At 41.8% G+C, this 26,329-nt stretch overlaps 1 protein-coding gene across 1 annotated transcript in view; it reads right to left on the reverse strand.

The window, feature by feature from the left end:
- Nucleotides 1-26,329, reverse strand: part of GNA14 (G protein subunit alpha 14) — a 190,654-nt gene that overhangs the window by 164,081 nt on the left and 244 nt on the right. The window lies entirely within an intron of this gene.

Genomic DNA, 26,329 nt, shown 5'->3' on the forward strand with positions numbered 1-26,329 from the left:
TGGCTGTGAAAACCAGAAGAAGGTTTCCCAGGAAGATCAACTCCATAGACCCTCACAAGCTTCTCTGACTGGGTAATGTCTCTTCAATGCCTGCTTCCTGATCTATACTGGCAGCAGTTCTCAGAGCTGCCATAACAAAATACTACAGGCTTGGTGGCTTAAACAACTGAGTTAAATTTACTTCTCATGGTTCTGAAGGCTACCAAGTCCAAGATCAAGGTGCTGGTCCATATTGCTAGCAAGAGTCCTCTTTCTACTTTGTAGATGGTTGTCTTCTCATGGTGTGCTCCCAAGGGGGAGAGAAAAAGACCGAGAGACAGACAGAGACCAAGCTCTCCAGTGTTTCTATATGGGTACTAATCTCATTGGACTAGGGGCCCATTCTCATGACCTCATCCCTATTTAACCTCCCCAAGGCCCATCTCCAAATGCCATCTCATTGGGGATTATGGGTTCAGCATATGAAAAGGGTGGGGTAACACACAACCATTAAGTCTATAACATGCTTCTCTACATTCACAAACTTAAATTTTAAAAAGTCATTTATTCATTAGTGCCAATACTTGCATAAGTTTAAGTGCAGGCAATCAAATAAACTACTTATACATAATTCTGTTATAATATTATAGACCAGAGCAAAGAAAAACAATAATCATCTATCAAAAGTATTTGTGAGATGTTAAGATTAGACAGAGGGGATTCACATCTGATGCTACTCATCTTCCCCTTCTCACTTGTCTAAAAAAGGATTCTGGTTTCACTCCTTAAGCTTTTTCTCCTTCTTCATCCTTTAAGGATGATTTTGCCCATGTCAAATTATAATGCACAACTAGGAGGAAAAAAGAGCAGTAGAAGAATAAGAAGTGAATTAAAGACACACTCAGAATGAACAGCACGACTCAGGGATTAGATCCAGTTACATGTGTCTTACTCTGTCTTATTCCAAAGTGGATTTAAGGTCCCTAGAAGACTGGGACTACAGTGGTGACTGTCAAGAACAAGAAGAGTCTGGGATTTTACCCTACTTACAGGCTAACAAGTTAGCCTTACGCAGTTTTCACAGATGCTGGCAGGAGGCACAGAACTCCAGATTCAGAGACAAAGGCCTTTATCACAAAGAGCATTGAAAGAAGCAAGACGTGCTTAGTCACACAGTGTTGTCTGACTCTTTCTGACCCTGTGGACTGTAGCCCACCAGGCTCCCCTGCCCATGGGATGCTCCAGTCAAGAATACTGCAGAGGGTAGCCATTCCCTTTCCAGGGGATCTTCCCAACCCAGGCATCAAACCCGGGTCTCTTGCACTACAGGCAGATTCTTTACTGTCCAAACCACCAGGGAAACTCAGCAGCAGCATATTTGTATCAGTTCTCCCGCCCAATCTCAAGGATGGCTCCAGATGGATATCAGAAAGCTCTGTGGTTTTACTGCAGGAGAGGAACTCTGAGTTTAGGAAACCTGAGTTGTTTAGAGTAAGCAGTGAACAGGCATACCCTTAACTCGGGAGAATGACACCGTCTTCCAAGACTGTTATACCAACACCCTTGAAAAGAAAGTCCAAGGAAAGGACAGTGGTGCCTTTCTTTCAAGACATGCAGACACAGGAGACATCTCTGAGGAATTACCTCCCAACAGTGACCACAGAGGTGGAAAACAGATTTCAGACAATGAATTTCCCTCAGTTTCAACGGTCATCCTTTATACTGCCCTCTTGCATAAGTTTAAGTGCAGGCAATCAAATAAACTACTTATACATAATTCTGTTATAATATTATAAAAGTCCTTTTCTTACACATGTGATATTCAGAGAAAACCAAGAAGGAAGCAAAGCCAAGGCAATGAAAATTATAAGTAATTTTTCTGGTACTGGTGGATCTGAGTAACTTGTACCCACTACAGCCTGCTGCTGAAGTTAAAAATGGAAAAGACTATTTTGGGTAATCCAAACAGCATTTATCCTTTAGATTTCTACACTGAGCTGCCATTATGGACACAGATCTACTCGGAATACTCTCATAATCTGGAAGTTTCTAAACTTCAGCTGCCCTCAAAATGCAAAGTACAAAGATCTATGATCAATGCTACAACTTAGAAAACATCAACATAAGAAAAACTAGAGGGATGTCCCTGGTGGTCCAGTGGTTAAGACTCTGCCTTGCAATGCAGGGGACTCAGGTTCGATCCCTGGTTTGGGAACCAAGATCCCACATGCCAAGGAACAGCTGAGCAAATACACCACAACTAGAGAGCCCACGAGCTGCAACAAAAGAGCCATGTGATGCAACAAACGCCCCCTGTGCCTCAACTGAGACCCAACTTAGCCAAGTAAATAAACAAGCCAACCACAGTGAGGTGCTACCTCATATCTATTAAAAAAAGCAAAGAAAAAAAGCTAGAGAGGAAACAACATATAATATTCTTGCTGATAATAATATCAACAAGAATTTTTATTTAAGACTTAATAAACCAGAAGCTATGCTATTCAGCTCAGTTCAGTTGCTCAGTCGTGTCCGACTCTTTGCGTCCCCATGAACCGCAGCACGCCAGGCCTCCCTGTCCATCAGCAACTCCCAGAGTCCACCCAAACCCATGTCCATTGAGTCAGTGATGCCATCCTACCATCTCATCCTCTGTTGTCCCCTTCTCCTCCTGCCTTCAATCTTTCCCAGCATTAGGGTCTTTTACAATGAGTCAGCTCTTTGCATCAGGTGGGCAAAGTATTGGAGTTTCAGCTTCAACATCAGTCATTCCAATGAAAATCCAGGACTGATCTCCTTTAGGATGGACTGGCTAGATCTCCTTGCAGTCCAAGGGACTCTCAAGAGTCTTCTCCAACATCACAGTTCAAAAGCATCCATTCTTCGGTGCTCAGCTTTCTTTATAGTCCGACTCTCACATCCATACATGACTACTGGGAAAACCATAGCCTTGACTAGATGGACCTTTGTGGACAAAGTAATGTCTCTGCTTTTTAATGTGCTGTCTAGGTTGGTTGTAACTTTCCTTCCAAGGAGTAAGCGTCTTTTAATTTCATGGCTGCTATCACCATCTGCAGTGATTTTGGAACCCCAAAAAATAAAGTCAGCCACTGTTTCCCCATCTACCTGCCATGAAGTGATAGGACCGGATGCCATGATCTTAGTTTTCTGCTATGCTATACATACATATAATATATATATATAGTACAAATAAGAAAGTAAATAGAGTCCTAAAAAATTAAGTTACTAATTATGGATCCAGGCAAGAATACTGGAGTGGGGTGCCATTTCCTTCTCCAGGGGATATTTCCGATCCAGGGATCAAACCTGAGTTTCCTGTATTGGGGGCAGATTCTTTACTCTTTGAGTCACTAAAGCATTGACTAGACAGTAAGTGACACTTGAAATATAGACATCAAAAACTAAATGCTTCCACAGTCTATCAATTTGCCTCTGACCAAAAAGAAAAAATAAGATCATGCTCATTCAAAAAGCTAAAGGCTGGCATGTAGTCAAAGTGAGACAACCATGGGAAAGGTTTTCCCTCAAGATCCTGTTTCAAACATCATTCCTACTAACCTGGGAAGGCAGGTAGCTCCAAACACTCTCTGTATCTGGCAAACACCTTCCTGAGAACTCTCATGCTTTTTGAGGCTGAAACCAGGCAAAATGGGTAATAATAAAACCAAAAAGCAAGTATCAAGATCTAAAATGCAAACAAATATGAAGTCATAGGGAAAAACAAGACAAAGACTCGCTCATTCATTAGTAAAACCTGTAGAACCAGAACTGGCTTCAGGAAAATTCTATCAGAATTTGGTAGGTGCAGGTGATTTTCCAGTAAACTGTCCCCCATACTTTATCTCCTTTCTTGTTGCCAAAGCAACATCATTATTATAATCCTGTTGTAAAACATATTGAATATGAGAATATATTCACTAGGATTAGCAGCTGTTTCTCTCACAGCTGTGAGGAAAGAAACAGCAGCTAGCAGTGTGGTTAATCAGTGAGAGGAGCAAAAGGGTTACTACTGGACTTCTTGCTTGGAAACAAGAGTGTATTAGTCAGAGTAGGCTAGGCTCTGCTGTAGTAACAAAAAGAAATCCCATAATCTCAACGACTTGACACAATGAAATTTTTTACTCATATATATAAAGTCTAATGCATGCATTTATGGGTAGGCAGCTTTCTTCTAGGTGGTAACTCAGGTCTTGTAACCATATGCTTTCCAACTAATAGCTTCAAAGATGACTATAGGAAATAAAGAGGATTGTGAGATGAGAGGTTTATTACGGGCCAGATTTAAAGGTGCCAAATAGGTGATACTCGCCTAAGTGGAAAAAGAGAGAAGACTGCAAATAAATCTCCCTTAAGATGGATTTCCCTTTAATGACTTAAAGAAATTATCTCCTCAGTTCAGTTCAGTCACTCAGTTGTGTCCGACTTTTTGCGACCCCATGAATCACAGCACGCCAGGCCTCCCTGTCCATCACCAACTCCCGGAGTTCACTCAAACTCATGTCCATCGAGTCGGTGATGCCATCCAGCCATCTCATCCTCTGTCGTCCCCTTCTCCTCCTGCCCCCAATCCCTCCCAGCATCAGAGTCTTTTCCAATGAGTCAACTCTTCGTATGAGGTGGCCAAAGTACAGGAGTTTCAGCTTTAGTATCAGTCCTTCCAAAGAATACATGCATGGAAATGGTGTACATCACATCCACTCACATTCCAATGACCAAAACTGGACATATGTTCTATCCATCTCATTGTCTCTGTCACCAGGGGTCAGCCAAACAACTCTGCTTCCTTCAGTTCTTGGCGCATCTAGGTCAGAGGTCCACATATTTGTATTTGCACTGTATTTCCTCAATAAATCCTGGGGCCCTATGCAGTTTGGTTTTGACATTGTGTCACATTCAAATAAACACCGTGAGGCAACAAACACCCATTTTATTTTCAAATTCTTTCTCAATCTTTATAAAATGCCAAAGGGGAGGTATACTATTATTTTTCAAAATGTATCCTCAGAATGTTCTCTCATCATTGTTCCTCTGAATATCTTCCACACAGAAAACATTCTCTGAAATTCTCCTAATCTGAAACCTCCCTGCCTCAAAAGTCCCCTGCCATACAGCCCATGGCCTCTCTCTATCGTCTTCTGCACTCCGGTTATGTTATCCATCAACCTGGCCTGCCTCACTTCTTTAGCATTCTCTTGGCATGCCAGGGAAAGCTACTGGCTGACCTAGTGAAAAAGAGTCTTGTCCTCAAAGAGCTGGCGGTGGTAGATTGCAAATACTCCCATAATTATAATTTACTGTAAATGCCAAAAGCATTTAAAGCAGTGGAAGCCAGCTTGCCTCCTAAATGGTTATAAACTGGGGAAGACCAGGGGGGTTAAAAGTCTAATTTAACTGAAAATCCACTTATATTTGTCAATCTTACTCGTCTCTGTACCCACAGCTTTTAGCACAGAGAAAATTCCCTAATGCCTGTAGAGTAAAGGCAAATGGATCTGTGGCGGAAACAAACGTGACAGAAGCACCAGCATCAAACCTTGACCCAGTAAGAAACATGACTACCACTTGAGTCCATGAGGCTCCAAACTAGCCACCAAATTTAGAGAACAAATTCTCCCAGCGCTACTCAGAAATTATCCCAAGTTAATTGGTATGTCTGGAGAGAATGGCTTTTAAGCCATTAAAGGGAACTCAATCTTAAGGACTATTTATGGTCTAGAATATGGTAATTGCCTTCTCTCTTTGTCTCCTTAGTTAAGGACCACCAGCATGGCAAGGTCCTGATCAGTTCTCCTACCTCCAGGCAAACTTTCCCAAGCCCAGGCCTCAGCAAACAGCACTTTCAGCTCTTTCATCACCAAGCCCTCAGGATGTGCTTCCTCAAGCTCTATCACTCCATATCTGTGTCCCCTCTCTAAGGAGACACGAGCCTCCAGTCGAGCAGGATGATCAAGAAGGAGCTGTGTCCACACTCTCCCTGTACCCATCTCCCTTCACCAACCAGTTTATCATCATACACAGTCTGTACTCAAAACATCCCCAAACTCAATAATGGTGGTTAGAAATGATGTAAAATTATATTACTGCATATTATATATACACATATACCCTTATACCTGTGTGTATATATTTAAATTACAAGTAAAGAATTTTATCAAGTCTAAGGCTTTATTTTGCATGCAAGCCCTCAAAATACAACAGAATCACTAGCTCTTTAGCTCTTGTTTTCATTTTTAACAGAGAGAGCTCAAAGTATAAAAGATAAGGTGGAGTCAAAGGAGATAGCATGATCTTTTCTTTTTTCATTGTATTTTTTGTTGTTGTTCAGTCGCTAAGTTGTGTCCGACTCTTTGCGACCCCGTGGACTGCATCACACCAGGCTTTCCTATCCTTCACCATCTCCTGGAGTTCGCTCAAACTCATGTCCATTGTGTCGATGATTCCATCCAACTATCTCATCCTCTGTCACCACTTTCTCCTCCTGCCCTCAATCTTTCCCAGCATCAGGGTCTTTTCCAATGAATTGTCTCTTTGCATCAGGTGGCCAAAGTATTGGAGTTTCAGCTTTAGCATCAATCCTTCCAATTAATGTTCAGGGTTGATTTCATTTAGGATTGACTGGTTTGATCTCCTAGCTCTCTAAGGGACTCTCAAGAGTCTTCTCAGCACCACAGTTTGAAAGCATTAATTCTTCTGCACTCAGCCTCTTTATGATCCAACTCTCACATCCAAACATGACTACTGGGAAAACCATAGCTTTGACTAAACGGACCTTTGTCAGCAAAGTGACTGCCTTTTAATACACTGTCTAGGTTTGTCATAGCTTTCCTTCCAAGGAGCAAGCGTCTTTTAATTTCATGGCTGCAGTCACCGTCTGCAGTGACTTTGGAACCCAAGAAAACAAAATCTGTCACTGTTTCCACTTTTCCCCCAACTATTAGCCATGGACTGATGGGACTGGATTCATTGTGGTAACTCAGATATTTCCTATCTTAGTCTTGGAGCCAAGATTAAGTTTGATTTACGGTATGAATGTGAAGTAAAGGAATAAAGGGTCTGTCTGGAATCTCACAGTGCTTGCTCACCCTGTGAGACGGGGAGTGCCATCTGTAGTATTTGTCCTAGGATGTGCGTCAAGTCCTTGCCAACCCAGACACAAGCTACCATAAAACGTGTTGTGCCATATTCACAGAATGCTAATGCAGAATGGAAACATAATTCATGCAAGAGAACAAGGACATCACCATTCTGGATTATTTGCAAGTGATTGATCCATGAAGGAGACTCTTCCTAACTTCATGGCCTACCCAGGGGTAGAACTAGTTACACTCAAAATATTTCACAGTGCTAATGGTGTGGCATGGGGGCTGACGAATCAGAACAGATGCTGGTCCATTCTAGTGGCTGGAATGGGGCCAAGGAAGCTAATCACTGTATGAAGCATTACTTACTAGTTGCCAAGTAGAGGAAGATGTGGAGTATTCCAGAGGTGAGGCCCTGATGGCTAGGTTGACAACATCAAGAGGAGGGGCATTCAGGCTAATGGTTATTTACCAGTTGGTATAGGAATATTTCAACATCAAACACCTTGTACCAGTGTGCCTGCTTACCATCTGATTACTAGTGCTGGTTACAGCTCTTTCCCAAGCACAGAACCAAAACCCTGTACCAATAAAGGGAACTACTCCTCCAGCTAAGTCATGATCCTCGGCTTTGTCACGTGTATCATTATCCAGAGCTATGCATCAAAAAGGCTTCATCCATTTCCCAGGGGAACAAAATTACCCAGTTCCCAGATGAAACAGTGCACTGCCAGCTCTCTGCGTCATAGAAAAGTGCTCTCTGCAAACATCTAAGGTGAACCGGATAGACCTCTCTAGCTTCAATTTTAATCTTAACTTCTACATTCATTTAGACATCAATCTGAAGATGTCTAAAACCAAAACTATTGATTCCCTGCCCCCTTCTCCCTGCTGCCCAATCTGTCTTCGCCTTACCCTCAGTCATCGCAGTAAATGGCATTGCCACTGGCATGGTGGCTCAAGCCAAAAGACCCAGGAACCTCCATCATTCCAGTGTCAATCAAGTCACCATGCAGATCACCTCGACAACTCCATACCATCCTGACTGTCCTCCTGCCTACACTCCTACCAAATGCAGTCTATTATCTGTCCTATTATCTGACTTTTCTTTTATAAACAACAATCAGATCACGTCTCTCTGCTAATCACTGCCCTCCCTTGGCCTCCCAGAGCATTTAAATTGAAACTCTTCCTTCTCAATCATGGTTCCTGTCATCTTCTCTGTTGCTCAGTTCAACACCTTCAGCTCTTCGTCAAACTAACTGAGCCCATTTCCACCTTAGGCTCTCCCCGGCCTAGAATACCCTGTCACTCCTTGGTTTCTGTTCTCTAGGTCTTCGGGCAGATTGTCCCATCTCTCAGCCAATCTCCCCTCAAAAGTCCTCTCCTCACAGAGGTCTTCGTATCAACACTAGACTCACTGATGCCCCCAGGACTCCATTCTCTAACCCCCTAGTCTGCTGCTTCATGGTTCTTGCCTAATCTCACATCATTGTACACATCTATTGTCACACTAAAGTGTAAGCACCAAGAGGGTAGGGGCTTTGAGTCAGGTTCTCTTCTCAATCCCAGAGATCTGGAACAAGAGCGGGTCAACAGCAAACTTCTAAAAGTTTGTGGGGAAACAATTGACTTTTATTATTATTATTTTACCTACTAAAGCACAATTACTTTCTGAAAATCCTTCTTTGGTACATACACGTTATCTTGACATTACATTGCCTTTGTGAGTCTTCAGAATTCAACAGTGAAAAAAATTCCTTATCTTAGAAGGTATTCTCCATGCTACTTAAGCAGGGAAGAAAGTCATCTCACAGTAAGTCACTTAAGCAGTACAGGTGTTTCTCATCGTAGATTCCTACAATTTCAGAGCAGTGGTTTTAGTGAGTATCCATCACCAGGGTCTCACTTTACAGGAGCTTCCAAGGGTTCAGAGCTATGCTGTCCAGCGTGGCAGCCACCAGCCACACAGGGGTACTGAACACTTAAAATATGGATACTCTGAATTGAGATGTGCTGTAAGTGTAAAATATACACCAGGTTTCAAAGATTTAATATGAAGAAAAGAATATACCTTACTGATGCATTTTATTGATTAGATGTTAAATGATTATATTTTGGCATATTGGATTTAACAAAATATATTATTAAAATTAATTTCACTTGTTTCTTTTTACTTTTTTTTTTAATGTGACTACTTGAAAACTGTAAATTAGGTGTGTGGCTCACATACACAATTCACATTCTACTCCATTAAAGACCACTGATGAGATTAGATGACCTGCCCAAAGTTGCCACTGCACTGTAATGGAAGACCCAGAAGCATGTGCCAGACCTCTGCCTGCACTCCAACTACCTTCCACTGCCTAGTCACGATGCCCTACACTGATTCTTTACCAGGGGCAGGAGAGAAGAGCCCATAAGAGAAGTAAGGAATCTCTGAATCGAACTACCTGCTCAATCAAATCCCAGTTTCATATCTAGTAATAAGTGACTTTGGGAAACTCATTTAATCATTTCTTTGCCCTCAGTTTCCTCATCCGTAAAATGGAAAAAAAAGTATATTGCTTACTTCAATAACTTGTAAAGATCAAACGAACTCATAGATATAAAACCCTTAGAATCATTTCTGACATATAAGCAGTGTTATATGAGTTTACTCCCATTATTATTATTATTAAATGTTCATATGCGTGCATGCTAAGTCACTTCAGTCATGTCTGACTCTTTTCAACCCCTTGGACTATCACCCACCAGACTCCTCTACACATAGGATTCTCCAGGCAAGAATACTGGAGTGGGTTGCCGTTTCCTCCTCCACGGGATCTTCCCAACCCAGGGATCAAACCCACATCTCTTATGTCTCCTGCATTGGCCGGTGGGTTCTTTACCACTAGTGCCACCTGGGAAGCCCTAAATGTTCTTACCAGTCAGTTCAGTTGCTCAGTCGTGTCCAACTCTTTGTGACCCCATGGACTGCAGCATGACAGGGCTCCCTGTCCATAGCCAACTCCCGGAGTTTACTCAGACTCACGTCCATTGAGTCAGTGATGCCATCCAGCCATCTCATCCTCTGTTATCCCCTTCTCCTCCTGCCCTCAATCTTTCCCAGCATCAGGGTCTTTTCAAATGAGTCAGTTTTCCACATCAGGTGGCCAAAGTATTGGAGTTTCAGCTTGAAAATCAGTCCTTCCAGAGAATATTTAGGACTGATTTCCTTTAGGATGGGATTGGTTGGATCTCCCTGCAGTCCAAGGGACTCTCAAGAGTCTTCTCCAACACCACAGTTCAAAAGCATCCATTCTTTGGTGCTCAGCTTTCTTTACAGTCCAACTCTCACATCTATACATGACTACTGGAAAAACCACAGCTTTGACTAGACGGACCTTTGTTGGCAAGGTAATGTCTCTGCTTTTTATGTTCACATACTTTATAGTAAATTAAAGGCTAGAAAGTTTTTGACTAATGACAAATCGTGACAGTTCAGGAGTCATTTCATTTATTTATTTTTAATTTTGGCTATGTTGGGTCCTCGTTGTAGCTCAGTAGTTGCAGCATGGACTCTCTAGTTTCAGCATGAGCTTAGTTGCCATGAGGCAAGTAGGATCTTAGTTCCCCAACCAGGGACTGAACCTGCATCCCCTGCATTGGACCTTAACCTATGGACCACCAGGGAAGTCCCAGAAGTCATTTTATTTACTTACCATTTATTTATTTTTGTACACTACACACCCATGACTTTTTATTTTATGTCTAGAAGTTTAAACCTTTGGACTCTTTTCACCCATTGTACCTACCCTGCCCCCAGGAATCATTTTTATGTCAATAGCTATTTCTACAAACAGAAGTTCCACTTAGATTACCAATTCGAAACATTTCTGTCCCTGAAAAACCTGTTCTGATATCCTGAGATTATCGCACATGTAAAGTCTCATGTTACTTGAAAATTCAAACACAGTTAGAGAACAAAGGAATATAAAGAATTCTATTTCTGCCACTTGTTACCCAGAAAAACAGCAACCAGATACTATTTCCTCAGTTATGCTGGGAGCAGGCACTAAATACACACACACACACACTCAGGGTCAGTTTCTGCCCCGAGTGATCAAGGAAACACTTCCACTGAGGCTGAAGAGTTACCACGGAAACTCAGAGCTGGAAGAATTTTTAGAGAATGATGAATCCAGTCTCTTCCTTTTACCACCAAGGAGCTTCTATGCCTTTCTGACTTGCCCAAGGTCACACTGCAAAACAGAAACCATTCTTGGACCTACATCAAAGATTTCTGGCAATTCATCACAAGCATATAGACAACATCCAGCTTTTTTAGGTAGTTGAAAGTTTAAAAGTATTAAAGGGAAAAGTAATTCATTAAACAGGCAATGTATCAAATGAAGTGGGGAATGTTTAGAATTCTGGAAAACATACAAATCAGAAATACTACTACTGATTAGTGCTTTATCAGATAGCATAACATAAATTAAGGTAGTCTTTGAGTTTTTGAATCATAAAAACTAAAAAAAAAAAACAAAAAAAACTTTCTGTTTTGGTCAACATGATTCTCCTTAAAGAGAAGATGACTTCAAACAGAAATTTTAGATGCTCAAAATAAACACTTTAAACAAATTAATATACTTTTATTGGATAAGTTTTCTGGCCATTTCCTGGTTTGTATCAAGATACAGCTACATTGCAGACAGAATTGATTTAATTCTTCTGAGGGCAAATTCAAAATGCCTTGTAAGTGCAAATTATCTGGTGGTAGTTGTGGCAGTGTGTGTATATGTGTACACATAAATTGGCTTTATCCAGGCCATGCCTAATTGATAGACACTTCCTTTAGTGCCCAGTCTTATCCTGATGAATTTATGTCAAATAAACCAAAGCCACCGCCTCTTTTCTTCCACCTGTCTAACCTTGAATAGAGACACAAATTAACTTATTAGGCAAGACAGAAAGACTTTCTCATTACCCTGCTGCTGCTGCTAAGTCACTTCAGTCATGCCTGACTCTGTGCGACCCCATAGATGGCAGCCCACCAGGCTCCCCCCGTCCCTGGGATTCTCCAGGCAAGAACACTGGAGTGGCTTGCCATTTCCTTCTCCAATGCATGAAAGTGAAAAGTGAAAGGGAAGTCGCTTAGTCGTGTCCGACTCTTCACGATCCCATGGACTGCAGCCCACCAGGCTCCTCCGCCCATGAGATTTTCCAGGCAAGAGTAAATGAACAGTAATTTGAAAATGGTCAGGGAAAGGTCCAGCAGTTTCCTCATGCATAAGCTACCTGTAGACAGTCTGCAGTTCCACAGTAACAAATACAAAGGCAGAGAGAAGACATGAAAGGGGGGATTAGGTCAACTTCTAGACATTTTAGAATATAGAAGCAGCATTTAAACTCAAACACTTGCTTTAAAGGCTTACAGCTGGTGGAGTTTGGATAGGCTTATGGTTTGTGACAAGGGCTTTATATTTAATTCACTCCATTTCATCTTGTTCTTTCATTCTTAAATAACAATGTTTCTATTGAAAGGGAAGAAACGTATAAATATTAGACTGATATATTCAAACACAGAATAACAAAAGCAGAATGTAGACAAGCTTTTTTCAAAAATGTATTTTATTTTTAATTGGAGGATAATTGCTTTACAATATTGTGTTGGTTTCTGCCACACCAGACAAGCTTTAAGAAACAATCTCATATGAATGAACCTAGAGCCTGTTAAAAAGTGAAGTCAGAGAGAGAAAAATAATACTGTATACTAACACATATATACAGAATCTAGATAGATGGTACTGATGAACCTATCTGCAGGGCAGCAATGGAGACACAGACATAAAGAACAGACTTACAGACATGGGGGTTGGGTAGGAAGGAGAGACTGGGGCAAATGGAGAAAGTAACATGGAAACATACACACTATCGTATATTACATAGATACCCAACAGGAATTTGCGGTATGACTCAGGGAACTCAAACCACAGCTCTGTAAAAGCCTAAAGGGGTGGGATGTGGTGGGAGGTGGAAGGCAGGTTTAACAGGGAGGAGACATATGTATACCTATGGCTAATTCATGTTGATATATGGCAGAAAACAACACAATATTGTAAAGCAATTACTCAATTAAAAATAAATTTTAAAAGGAACAACCTCATAGCTCATCTCTTGAATCTGAGACCTAAGTTTTTCTTCTTTAAGGTTCAGTGACAGTAAAAGAATCAGAAATGATGGTCACAAGACAGCTAGAAGAGTTTATAAACTGTACAATCTCTTCAACACAAATTAGGTAGTGAAGAAACTAGTTGTCCCTACAGGTGGGAGTGGATATGAAATGCAGTTAAATTGAGCTGATTAAATGGAGTTTTTTTTCTAATGATAAAAATTGGAAGAAATAAGTGAGGCTTTCAACAAAATTTATGGGCTTGAAAAATTAAACTAACATTCATACTGAGATTGTAAATCTTCTCCTCTTGATTGCATCGAACTTTGGAACCCACAAAAGGTGAAGGAATAAGAAATGAATCAAATATATAGTAATAATACTCAAGTTAAATTTAAGAATAGGTATAATAATCATGAGCAGCACTGAGGTTTTTTTGATGCTGTTATTGTTTAAAGTATTTAATCTGATGTAAAGTCATCTGAGTATTAGAACTGTGATTAATTTATAGGAGTTAATAGTATAAATGATTATTTGATTTGATTACACTTAGGAACAGGATTTTTTATTACCTTTAGAGACAGTTTTAACTGTTTAAAAGAACAAATTAATGTAATATATAACTTTACGTTTATGAGATCACTGGAGACACTTAAATGCTTAGCTTTTTCTTGCCAGCTTTGTCAGGGGGTTGATCTATTTGAGGATATTCAGCCTTTTTAAATGTGTAAATAGGTTTTTAATTGTCTAAGGGAAATTTCACTGAATTAATAAGTAGAGTTAACTTAGTAGTAAATTAAAAGCTAATCAAAGAACTAAGTCAAAGTCATGGCATACATATTTAAAAAGTGAAATGAAAAAAATTGAAATGAATGTTAAACGTTTAGGACAACTAGGGTTTTATATTTCTCAACTTCAACAAATTCAATATCAAGTAAAACAAGTAGCTTCAAATGTTTATTTGCTTGCAAAAAAAAGACCCTTTCAAATACCTGGAAAGTCAACTGCAAGATAAAAAAATGTCATATAATCACCAGAATGTTGGGAGAATGAGAGACCCAGGTATGGTATTGACCTCCAGTCAGCCAGGATCCCATCATATTGGATATTAGATACCTCCTCCACAAACATAGGGTTTCCCAGGTAGTACAGTGGTAAAGAATCCGCCTGCAACGCAGAAGACACCAAAAACTCAGGTTTGATCCCTGGGTTGGGAAGATCCCCTGGGGAAGAAATGGTAACCCGCTCCAGTATTCTTGCCAGAAAAATCCCAGGAACAGAAGAGCCTGTCAGGCTATAGTCCATGGGGTCTCAAAGAGTCAGACACAGCAGCACACACACAGGAGTACGGTTGCCCCAAACATATTACATTCTGGTTTTTTTTAACCTTAGAATTGCATGTGATTGGGAAAGAACTCCCAGATATTAGGAATTTAAAAGCTGAGTGCAAAACATATTGCATAATATTTTATTAGCTAGGATACCAGTTTAGCTGAAAATGGGTGCCATCATTCCTAGCTCAGAGCTAGTATGACACCTTCACAGTATCAGGAACACAGGCCTCTTCTACCTTGTTGCCTTTTCATCCTCAACATCCAACTTCTATCTCATGGGAAAAGATGGTTGCTCTAACTGCTACCACCCTTCTCTAGAAGGGAAGAAAGCCTCCTTTCTTTTTAAGGTAACAACTCAGAAATCACCTATATGACTACAGTTTCCATCCCATGGGCTATAAACTTAGTCAAATGACCACACCTAGCAGCAGGTAAACTGAGAAATATAGTCTTTACCTCCATGTCATGTGTCAAGAGATTACCTTATTACAGAAGGAGGAAAGATATTTAAGAGATTGACAGCAGTCTTTGCTACAAATATGCCACTTTCTAAGCTAAAAAAAATTTTTTTAAACACTCAAGAATATTCACTTTTGTGCATAAGAAAATGTGAAAACTTAGAAAACAAATAAGACAGATGCAATACATCACTGATTCCAGAACATCAGCCCACATTCCAATGTCAGTATGTAATAGTTTTCATTAGTCCAAAAGGGAAGGTTTAATATGAACAAATATGAATTTGTTATAAATGTATATTTATCCAATTTAAAGTATCCTCTATTAAGAATAAGCCCTTCCCACTATTTGAAGGTGAAATATTCTTTCTTTTAAGCAATAATATTGATGCTAAATGGCAGTACATTTGTTCATTCAGCAAATGTTTCTGGAACATCCAAGCACTATACAAGATCTTCAGGATTCACTGGTTCTAATAGTATCTATGCTCAACAAATATAGACTCTAGGGGGGAGACGGAGAGTAAATAAAACATCAGAAATAGAGTTTTAAGCCAGAATGACAACTATTTTTAAAAAGAAATGTAGACTATACCTATGGCTGATTCCTGCTGACGTATGGCAGAGACCAACACTATTGTGGAGCAGTTACCTTCAATTAAAAAAATAAATTAAGAAAAAAATGTACAATGGGCTATGGGAGAATATTCTGGGGGGACTTATTTTGGATCAGGGAGTCAGTGAAGGCTTCCAGGAGGAAAGGATGTTTAAGATGCATCCTGAAATGAGTTGCTAGAAGACTGGTAAGGACACACGTTGGAAGCAGACAATTGCTGTGTGCAGACATATAAAAAGGAAGCATGTGGCCCATGAAAGGTCCTAAAAGGAGGCTCTATGGACAGAAGCAAGTGATTGAAGGGAATACCGGCAGAGAGGTGGCAGGGGCTGGATAGAGGGCCTCACGGGCCATGCACAGATTTTATATTTGCATCCGAAGGTAAAGGGAAGACACAGAAAGGTTTTGAGCAGGAAAGTTCAGTTCAGTCCAGTCACTCAGTTGTGTCTGACTCTTTGCGACCCCATGGACTGCAGCAGGCCAGGCCTCCTTGTCCATCACTAACTCCCGGAGTTTACCCAGACTCACGTCCATTGAGTCGGTGATGCCATCCATCCATCTCATCCTCTGTTGCCCCCTTCTCCTCCTGCCCTCAATCTTTCCTAGCATCAGGGTCTTTTCAAATGAGTCAGCTCTTATCAGGTGGCCAAAGTATTGGAGTTTCAGCTTCAACATCAGTCCTTCCAATGAACACCCAGGACTGATTTCCTTTAGGATGGACTGGTTGGATCTCCTTGCAGTCCAAGGGACTCTCAAGAGTCTTCTCCAACACCACAGTTCAAAAGCATCAATTCTTCCAATTCACATTTAAAAAGTCACTCTGGTTGCAACGTGGAGAGTGAACTCAGGGCCAAAAAGCAGTAGAGGATGAAGTAATCCAGACAAGAGTTGGGGCAAATAGGATGGCAAAAAGTGCACACAGAGAGCTTTGGCCTCCTGAAGTAGATTTTGGTGAGATGCTGGCTCTAGGAAACAGAAACAGGACTGTGACTAAGAATCAGAACTCTGGAGTCAGACTGTCTGGCTTCAAACCCTGGCTCTAAGCTAGCTGGTGAACCTGGTTTTGGAGCCTCAATTTCCTCATCTGTATAATGGGGTGGACAATAGTTAACTGTACCTACAAGCACAGCAAGAAATCAATGAGGCTGTTCAAGTGCCTAGAATGGTGACTGGATGTATAAATGTTTTATTATCATTATTTTATTTCTAGTGTTACGTGTAGTAGAAGATCAGGAGACACAGAACTGACTTATAGACATGGTTACGAGGGACAAATTGTGAGAGTAGAATTGACATATATACAGTACCATGTATAAGACAGACAGTTACTGAGAACCTGCTGTATAGCACAGAAAGCTCAGCTTGGTGCTCTGTGATGACTTAGACGGGTAGGGTGGGGTTGGAAAGGAGGTTCAAGAGGGAGGGGATATATGTATACATATAGGTAATTCACTCCATTGTACAGCAGAAACTAACAACACTGTAAAGCAATTATACTCCAATAACAAAAGGAAAAAAAAGGAAAGACCAACAAAGACCCCCTGGATTCTGGTTTGGGCACCGGGTGGTCAGGGGTACCATCTGTTGGTAGAAATGCATCAATCAGGGAGAGAAAAAGAGAAGACCCTTCAATTTGGTTCAATGTGTTCTATTTTGGATATATTAAGAAAGGAGTTGGGAAATATGTCTAATATCACCTTTTAAGTTGCTTTTTAGATGAATATACTAGAATATTTTTAACATTCTCACTTGGTAAATTGTTTAAACATTTAAATAACATTTCACTTAATAAATTCTTTAAATACTCCAGTTCGATTCCTGGGTTGGGAAGAGCCCCTGGAGAAGGGAACGGCTACCCCTTCCAGTATTCCAGCCTGGAGAATTACAGGGACTGTATAGTCCAAGGGGTTGCAAAGAGTCAGACACGACTGAGTGACTTTCACCCTTCAAGGCCCAAACCAGGCCAGTCTTCCTTCCATGAATGTTTCTGTGACACCCCGAACAACAGAGACCTCCAGCTCCTGTAAGGAATTCACACTACTCATCTGGTGTTTCATGGAAACCACTACAGAGAGAGAGAGAGATTTATTCAACTTCTGTTTTAGCTAGGCTCTGTGCTCAGCGTTGTGGGTTCAGTGGTGAACAAAGCCATCATGGATTTCAAGGTTTCATGTAAAGCTCTTCCTGGACTCCACCAACCACCTAGATGTGACCCATCCACACTGGAGCAAACAGCAGCACACATTAGTGCTCTCACATGTGGTTGCTCTTACTTGTTTCTTGCTCTTTATATTCATAACAGTCCCACTAACCCAGGAAGCAATCCTTTTCAGCGTTTCACAGAATAAGATTACTTGAACTCAGTGGGCTGATGGAAATAAAACAGAGGCATTTCTTCCAATCTAATTTTAGCACTTAAACTAGTTTTATGAAATTGAATTATTTGTCAATAATTGGAACAGTTTTGCTTTATTTTAAATTTGTACTATTAGAGGGGAAAAGAAATGAAACAGCCTTCTATTCTTGATTCTGAGATTTACTGCCACACAAACTAACATTTTTAAGGTCAAGAGGCCTTTGTATTGATGTGTACAATGCAGTAAACGAAAACCTGCTTTCAAATCAATGGCACATCTTAGAGCAGATGTTACCTTAGAAATGAAGTTCAACATGAAGACTCAGGAGTGACTAGAACTGGCTGGCAACTAAGAGACTGGCCTCCTCACTGCAGCTTACTGTCAAATATCTACTGATCACCAAACCCTGTGAAATCTGCTGAGCCTAGTCACTCCTCTGGTCTTTTTCTATCCCATCCTTAAAAGTCTGCGCTCTTGCTTCTCAAACTCTGGTAAGGGACCAGTTTTTAAATTTTTCCCATTCAGTTGCAGACTATTACATCAATGAAATACAATAAATATACCCGATGCTACATCAATGTTAAATTGCTATAAAAGTTTCTAGATGCTTATTCTTAATTTCTGTATTTGTCTTACACACACAGTGGCCCAGGACCCATGACTGCTTTTTGAGTGGCACTGACTTAGACAACCAGGATTTAGACTACGAGGAACATTAGATGATGACTCTATAAATGATTTATCACCTTCATTTATCTGATTTTGTTTAGGAATACAGTTAGCTTGTATTTCCCAGTTACATAGTAGCTAAGCAACAGAAAAACATTCTGGAGATGAGTTACACAAAATGTCAAAATGAAGGTGTCATTCATGGCAGGTTCGAGAAAGCAGTGGCATAGTTCCTCTTTGGGTCTTGGACAACTAACTGACCATGCAAAAGATACCTTTCAGACAAAATAATAGAAGATAAACATTCTCTTTTTCTCTCATTTACGACCAAGTACAAAATATCAGAACGTATCAGTTACTTGGGGGGAAAAAACAAAAACAAAAAACTTGGCAACCAGGAATATACAGCTAATGTTCCATTTTCCTTTATCCATATCAGTGTCCAGCTCTTTGTGACCCCGTGGACTGTAGCCTACCAGGCTCCTCTGCCCATGGGATTTTCCAGGCCAAGGGTACTGGAGTGGGTTGCCATTCCCTTCTCCATGGGATCTTCCCAGCCAAGGGATCGAACCCAGGTCTCCTGTATTCCAGGCACTTTACCATCTGAACCACTAGGGAAGCCCCCAATGTTCCATAGAGGTTGAATTTTCAAAGAGCAGACTGATATTTGGTGGCTTGTACTAAAATAGGCTTTCCCTGAACCACCTAGTCCATAATAGAAAGATAACTACTTAATGATAATAGGCCATAAAACCATTACAATTTATATGAGCACAACTTTAGGAGCTCACGCAAATGTACACACTGTTGCTTTTGTAAGGACTCTTGCCGAGGTAAGATGTAGGTACATGCATGCCTGCTTCTCCTCTTTGCCCCGCAACCTGACACCTGGGGACAAAGACTAAACAATTCCTACAGGTTACCCAGTTCACATTCTGAAGACCCTTCATCAAGTTGGTGAGAGAGACTACTTTAACATCAAAAAATAGAGCATCCCCTAGGCAGGTTGATCTCAGGGGCCTCCCAGATATCCACTGAAAGAGAAGATACCTGCTTTAGAGCCCCGAGTGGCAATCAGAGGCTGGTCCATCCTGAGGTCCAGGCCAAGATTATAAGACACATTCTCCAACTTATGTGTATCAGGATCACCAGGAGATCCTATTAACATAACAGCTTGCTGGCCCTACTCTAGAATTTGATTCAGAAGGCCATGCTGAGGACTGAGAGTTTACATTTCCAACAAGTTCCCAGAGGTGCTGATACTGCTGGTCCTGGGAGCACACTTTGAAAACCACTGGTATAAACCATCTGATGCCAGAATTGGAAAGACCTCAGAGAGTCCCTTGGACAGCAAGGAGATCAAACCAGTCAATTCTAAAGGAAATCTACCATGAATATTCATTGGAAGGACCGATGCTGAAGTTAAAGTACTTTGGCGACCTGATGCGAACAGCCGACTCATTAGAAATTTCTAATGAGCTGGGGAAGATTGAAGGCAGGAGGAGAAGGGGATGACAGAGGATGAGATGGTTGGATGGCATCACCGACTCAATCGATATGCGTTTGAGCAAACTCCGAGAGATGGGGAAGGACATGGAAGCCTGGTGTGCTGCAGTCCATGGGGTCACAAAGAGTCAGACACAACTGAGCAACTGAACAACAACAATAGAGGTCACCTGATCCAAAACTTTCATTTTACAGGTGAGGATCCTGGGGTTTAAAGGGGAATGTCTTGCTCATGGTCATATGTTTACTACTCAGAGGCTACCTCCATCAAAAGAACAACAAAACAACAACCCCTCAGGTTTCCAGAGCCCTAACATGCTGCTTACTTCACGATGCTACGTTATGACTACGTGGCAGGTCCATATTCTCTGAGAAGGGACACCAGTGGGGATTTCATGTCAGACTGTCCTATCTGCATGCCCTTCTGGAAAAAACACTCTGCTTCTATCAGTGACCTTGTAACTGAGCCCAGTTACACAGTTGTAACTGAGCCCCAACAGAGGGTTGGCAGGACAATGGGGACTATTTACTGCCTAGATTTTATTGTTTTTTATTTTTATTATTATTATTTTGTACTTTTTTACTTCACTGCACAGCATGTAGGAGTTTCATTCCCTGACAAAGGATTGAACCTGCAACCCCTGCATTAGAAGCATGGTCTTAACCACTAGATTACCTAGATTTTAAACTCACAAAGGCTGGCTCCAGAGAGCACACTCTCACCACTGCCCCATCCTACCTCTACCCAAGCTCCCCGTGCATATGTGTGCATGCTAAGTCGCTTCCCCCTGTGTGACCCCATGGATTGTAGTCCACCTGGCTCCTCTGTCCATGGAATTCTTTAGGAAAAAATACTGGAGATGGTTGCCATGCTCTCCTCCAGGGGATCTTCCTGACCCAGGGATCGAATGCGTGGGCAAAATCAGATGGCCTGAGGTTTTGCAAAGTGACAGAAAGTTGCAAGAGATGATCACATGATTTGCTGCACTCACGTGGAGGCAGGCATCCAGGGCAGCGTCAGTGACTCTCAGCTCTCTGGGTGGTAAGTTTCCGGCTGTGCTTTTGGCAGCCTGGTCTGATTCCAGTGTCAAGACTCCCTTGGATCCTGCCCTTTCACTTAGCCTGCTTTTCAATTCCCATCAATTTTATGAGCTTCCTGTTTCCCCTCTAATAAATTATTCTTTTATTTTATTTTTATTTATTTATTTATTACTTTACTTTACAATTCTGTATTGGTTTTCTTAAGTGAAATTATTCTTCTGCAACCAGGAACCCTAGCCAACATGATAAGTCATTAATTTACCCATTAGCAGAGAACCAATTGTGGTAATGAAAGTTGGGGTTCCACACAGAGTCCTTCAGAGCACTAGTCCTCCTTTAGCACGCTGGGATTTCGGCTGGTGCGCTTCTAATTCCTACATTGACATGAATCCACCACGGGTGACTTCTAATTCCTTAAACTGTCTGCAGCAGCGGCGGCTGCTGGCCTTATAGGACACCCAGCTTCAGGCCATGTGTGTTCAGATGAAGCTATGTCTGTGCTATGGATCTCCCAGACTAAACTGATTGATTCAGATTCACACCCTCACTCACATGGGGCCGTAGGCTCAAGGACAGGGACAAGAAAGGCCCAGAGGGTTCTAGAACTTGGAAGGGAACTGAGCCAAGTCACATTAGTGATTGTGCCCTGGGAATGCCGTGGCATCTGCTTTCCTGGTTTTTTCTATTTGATTATTTTCATTTCATTAGATGCCCTGGTAAGAATCCTTCCAATAAAGTCCTCTTTTTGTGTGAATTTCAATCTGTCTTTAGTAACACGATAGCTTTGCTGTAAGAATCCTTCCAATAAAGTCCTCTTTTTGTGTGAATTTCAATCTGTCTTTAGTAACACAATAGCTTTGCTACACTGACTTGCTGTACACTCCTCTCTGTCGTCTCAGTCCAGCCACCTCCCTCCCTGCCACCCCACACAAGGGAGTTCTTACAAGGAAACTTTTCTCTTGTGATTCAGGTATCATAGAAAAAGAGAAAACAAAAGGCAATACAGACTAGAAGCCATTAAAAATGAAAAAAAAAAAAAAAAAAAAAAACCCCCTTTGAGGACTAAGACTTTTTTACATTGTTTTTCATCTAACTTTACTGTTAGATTTTTCCCTTTCATATCTACTCATAGCATTACAACCTTAAAACTTTCATCTTCTAACTCAGAGCTTTAAAAATGTGGTTTTTCAGATACTTCCATACTGGCGACTGATTTGAAGTTAGGGGAGTTGATATCTTTGTTTCAAGTACTTAATTATCTTCAGAAAAAAAAAAAAAGTACAGTTTTCCACTGAAAATGATCAAGGCCCAGCAGTGAAATGACTGATTTCCGGACTGAGAATCGGGGTACAAGATGAACCTGGAGCATGTAGTTATGCCAGAAAGTAAGGAAATGCTCCAAAAACTGATGGAGGTGTGATAAGGGAACTAGTGTGCAAATTGGGTACAATTTGAGTACCAAAATGATTTAGTAATGAAATAAAAACCACTGGTAAAACTCTCTCTCTCTCACACACACACACACACAATCCTAGCTATATGTGAGTTTACATGGATAATAAATAAACCAAAAAAGGGGCAGAGGAAGGCTCTTAACAGCAGAATGTCTGGTGCCAACTGGTCACTGGAGAGAAGCTGGAGCTGGAAAATAATTTTCTAGCCATTAAACCTAAACAGACTTACAGCCCAGGAACATGACAAAAAATTCTGAAATGGAATTTCGTTATAACCAATGCAACAAAACTTTAGGGGACTCAGATTTTTCAACTCATTAGTGTAAGAATAGTAAGAGATTTAAAAGTCAGCTTAAGGTTCAGAAAATAATAAGGGGAACTCCAAGCAAAACATTTTTGTTAAAACAACCAGGACAACTTAGACAAACTGCTAGCAACCTACAACTGGTCAACTAAAATGAAAATAACACCTCACCGCTGGCTGAAAATGTTACAAAATGGAGTGATGCTAATTGACACTTACTAGCTGACAGAGCCAAGTTAGTCTGCAGTTAAGAAAGGGTAGAACCAAAGTTTGAACTCGGCAGTCAGAGCTAAGAACCTACATTTTTAATCCCTATACCAGAATAAGTTAAATACCAATTCCCGGGTACACATTCCAGTTCCAACATGAAGTCTGCATCCAAAATCAAGACATCAGAGTTGCTAGAGACATTCAAACTGATAAACAAGCAGCACTTTTCCAAGCCTCATTTGATACCAAAAATTAATAAAAATCACATTTCTCCCCACTTCATTGCTATTGTCCAGACACTTTCTTCCTACACTGAGTGATGTTCATCAACGTTCTTATCAGAACTCTTTTGTCCCACCTTTATCTGAGGAACTGATGAGGAATTTCTTTCTACTAATTTTAGCCATCTCCTTTATTTCTCCTCTATCTCCTTCCACAAGAAAGTACCACGCTGACACCTTGCAAACAGCAGCCCCAAATGGACAGCAAGTTTTATCTTTCCCTGTGGACACTGACCCATGCTTTTATTAAGCACAAACAGGATATGGCCCCACTGAATGTACTTTGGAAATGTCCTTAAATCACTTTGTTGCAACAGCAGGCTTCCTTGTCAAAGAGCTGGCGGCCTTTCGGCTCATTCCACCCTCCACACGGGATCCTCAACTCCTATTTGCAAAACAGTTTTCACCTGAGCTACTCAGGCAGTGGCTCATCTAATGCACCCATTATAGCAGCTCAGGTGATTTTTATTTTCATTCAAACTGCATGACTTTAGACAAAAAAGGATTCTCCGATTTCTGTGTTTTTGGCATCATGGCCTCCTCCTCTTCTGTCTTAAGAAATCCGAGTATGGCCTGCTCCCTTACAGAGCAAACTAAACCAGAGGTTTCAAAGGGCATCCTTAGGGTTTTGGATAGTTCCATGTGGTATAGCAACTTTGTAACAAGTTCTGGATAATTAGCACTAAGATGGTATGCTAGTCACAGCTGAGGATGATTAAAAAGGGGTTCCAGGGAGGTCAGACAGTGCTGAAAGGGGCAATAAGAGGGTTGGGGCAATAAGAGGGTTAGGGCAAGGGCCTGGTGGGTACAAAAACAGATTGCAGTCACCTGGATTAAGTATGACTTCCAGGGAAAACATACCTACAAACATCCCTACCCTAGTTTGATTGTAAGTAAATGCAAGCATTTTACCCCTAAACAGTCTTATTACCAATACATGTAATATGGTCAGCTTCCTGCTTAATTTTCATTTGTCAAGCTCCTGGTATATTTCAGGCACTGAATTTTACACGCTGACACAGATTATAAAGTGTTTCACAAGGAAAGAGGACTCAGTCTGTCCTTAAAAAGAAAAAGTATGCAGTTAAAGGGCTTCCCAGGTGGCTCAGTGGTAAAGAATCTGCCTGCAATGCAGGAGACACAAGTTCAATCCCTTGGTTGGAAAGATACCCTGGAGAAGGAAATGGCAACCCATTCCAGTATTCTTACCTGGGAAATTCCATGGACAGAGTCTGGTGGCCTACATCCAAGGGGTGGGAAAGACTGGGGCTAAACAATAACAACAATGTAGCTAAAGCCAGGCCCGCCCCTAATCTTCGTGGAGCCTCGGACAGGAGGACACTGGGGGCCCACATAATTACTTTTCAGTGCTATCCACCAACAGACGGTCACACAATCCTCCTTCCTTGGCAAATGTAGCTTTATAACAACCTGGAAGGCCAAGTACGATTAGAATTCTCAGACCCCACAGAGTTCTGGGTCAGGCATGAAAGGGCAGCCCAGGCCAGTGAACAGAATCCTTTTCCTTCCCCACCTAGGCTCCATCTCCTCCGAGTGGCCTCTTAGGCCCACCTGCAGACCTGAGCCCACACTTCCAGCACAGCTGCCTGGTTAAGCACTCTTCAGGGGTGGGGCCTGCCCCACACCAACGTGCACAGAGCAGGCTTGGGCCTTTGGGCAGGGAATTCAGTGAGGGTCTGGGGTGCTATGGGCAGTGTGGACTCTGGGTGGGCAGCCCCATCCACCTGCAGACAGACTCCTCCTCCAGTGAGGAGGGGCACAGCCTGAGGAAGACCAGACACCCCACCCCCACCCCCGAAACCCAAAGAATAATTACACAGGGGTTCCCTTGTCCAGGTCTGAAGACAATACTGAAGAAAAACTTTCTCTATTTTTTTCTAACTAGATGCACTTTTCTTTCCTTGAAAAGATTAAAAATTCTGATATAAGCAAGGATTCCTGTCCAGAACAGATGAAAGAAAAAAGTTGAAATATTTGCAGCTATCTAGAAAAATCTGACAGCTGCTACTCTGGTATGAAAAGAAGGAAAAGGTAAATATTCCTTAACAGCAAACAGGGTTCTAGAAAGTCACAAGAGAAGGGATCCTGCCCTAAGGCGTACACTGGGCAAACTTTTAACATTCTCTTTCCGTTTTTTGAAAGTGAGCGTCCTACCTAGATCTGTGCAGACGCCCAAAGAAGAACCAGCCAGAGCAGCTGGGGAACCGGAGTCCCAACCCTAGGAAAGAACACACGGTGAGCTGAGCTGAGCAAGGGAGGTTTGGGCCTTTACGCAAACAGGCCTGCCCAAAGGGAACTCAGGGAGGCAGGCGGACGGAGGCCGTCACAGCGGGGAGAGAGGTTAAGGCTTGGGCTGCACCCCCACGACAGACCCGGTATCTGCTTTGCCTTTTCTCAGTCAGGGCAAGTTCGCCAATTTTGCGTCCTATTTTTAATTCTCTAAAATGGGGATATCACTTGTCCGCATCACTGGGCGGCAATGCGCATAGGAACCGAGCGCAGTTCCACACTTCGTTAGCGCTCAGTCAACCTACTTAGACTCGAGAGTGCAGGAGCCAGGATGAACCCAAAATGTAGATGAAACAGCTCCCCACCACCAACATCAAACATCCAAGATATGTCCTGCAGAGGCGGTGCGCGCTGGGGACGGAGGGGTAAGGTGGATGAGGCTTTAGGGAGAGAAGCAAACAACGGAGAAAGCAGAGGTCAAATGTTACCTCTCAGCTCTGTTTGGGGTCAGGAAGGGGGTGCCTTCCAATGTCGCCCAGCTGGAGGTGCAAAGGACTGCCGCCTAAGGGCCCAACTTCTTGTCATCCGCGAGCCCCTGGGAGGAGGAGGAAGCCGC

This window comes from Oryx dammah, unplaced genomic scaffold (assembly GCF_014754425.2).
Source record: "Oryx dammah isolate SB20612 unplaced genomic scaffold, SCBI_Odam_1.1 HiC_scaffold_1, whole genome shotgun sequence".
NCBI lineage: Eukaryota > Metazoa > Chordata > Mammalia > Artiodactyla > Bovidae > Oryx > Oryx dammah.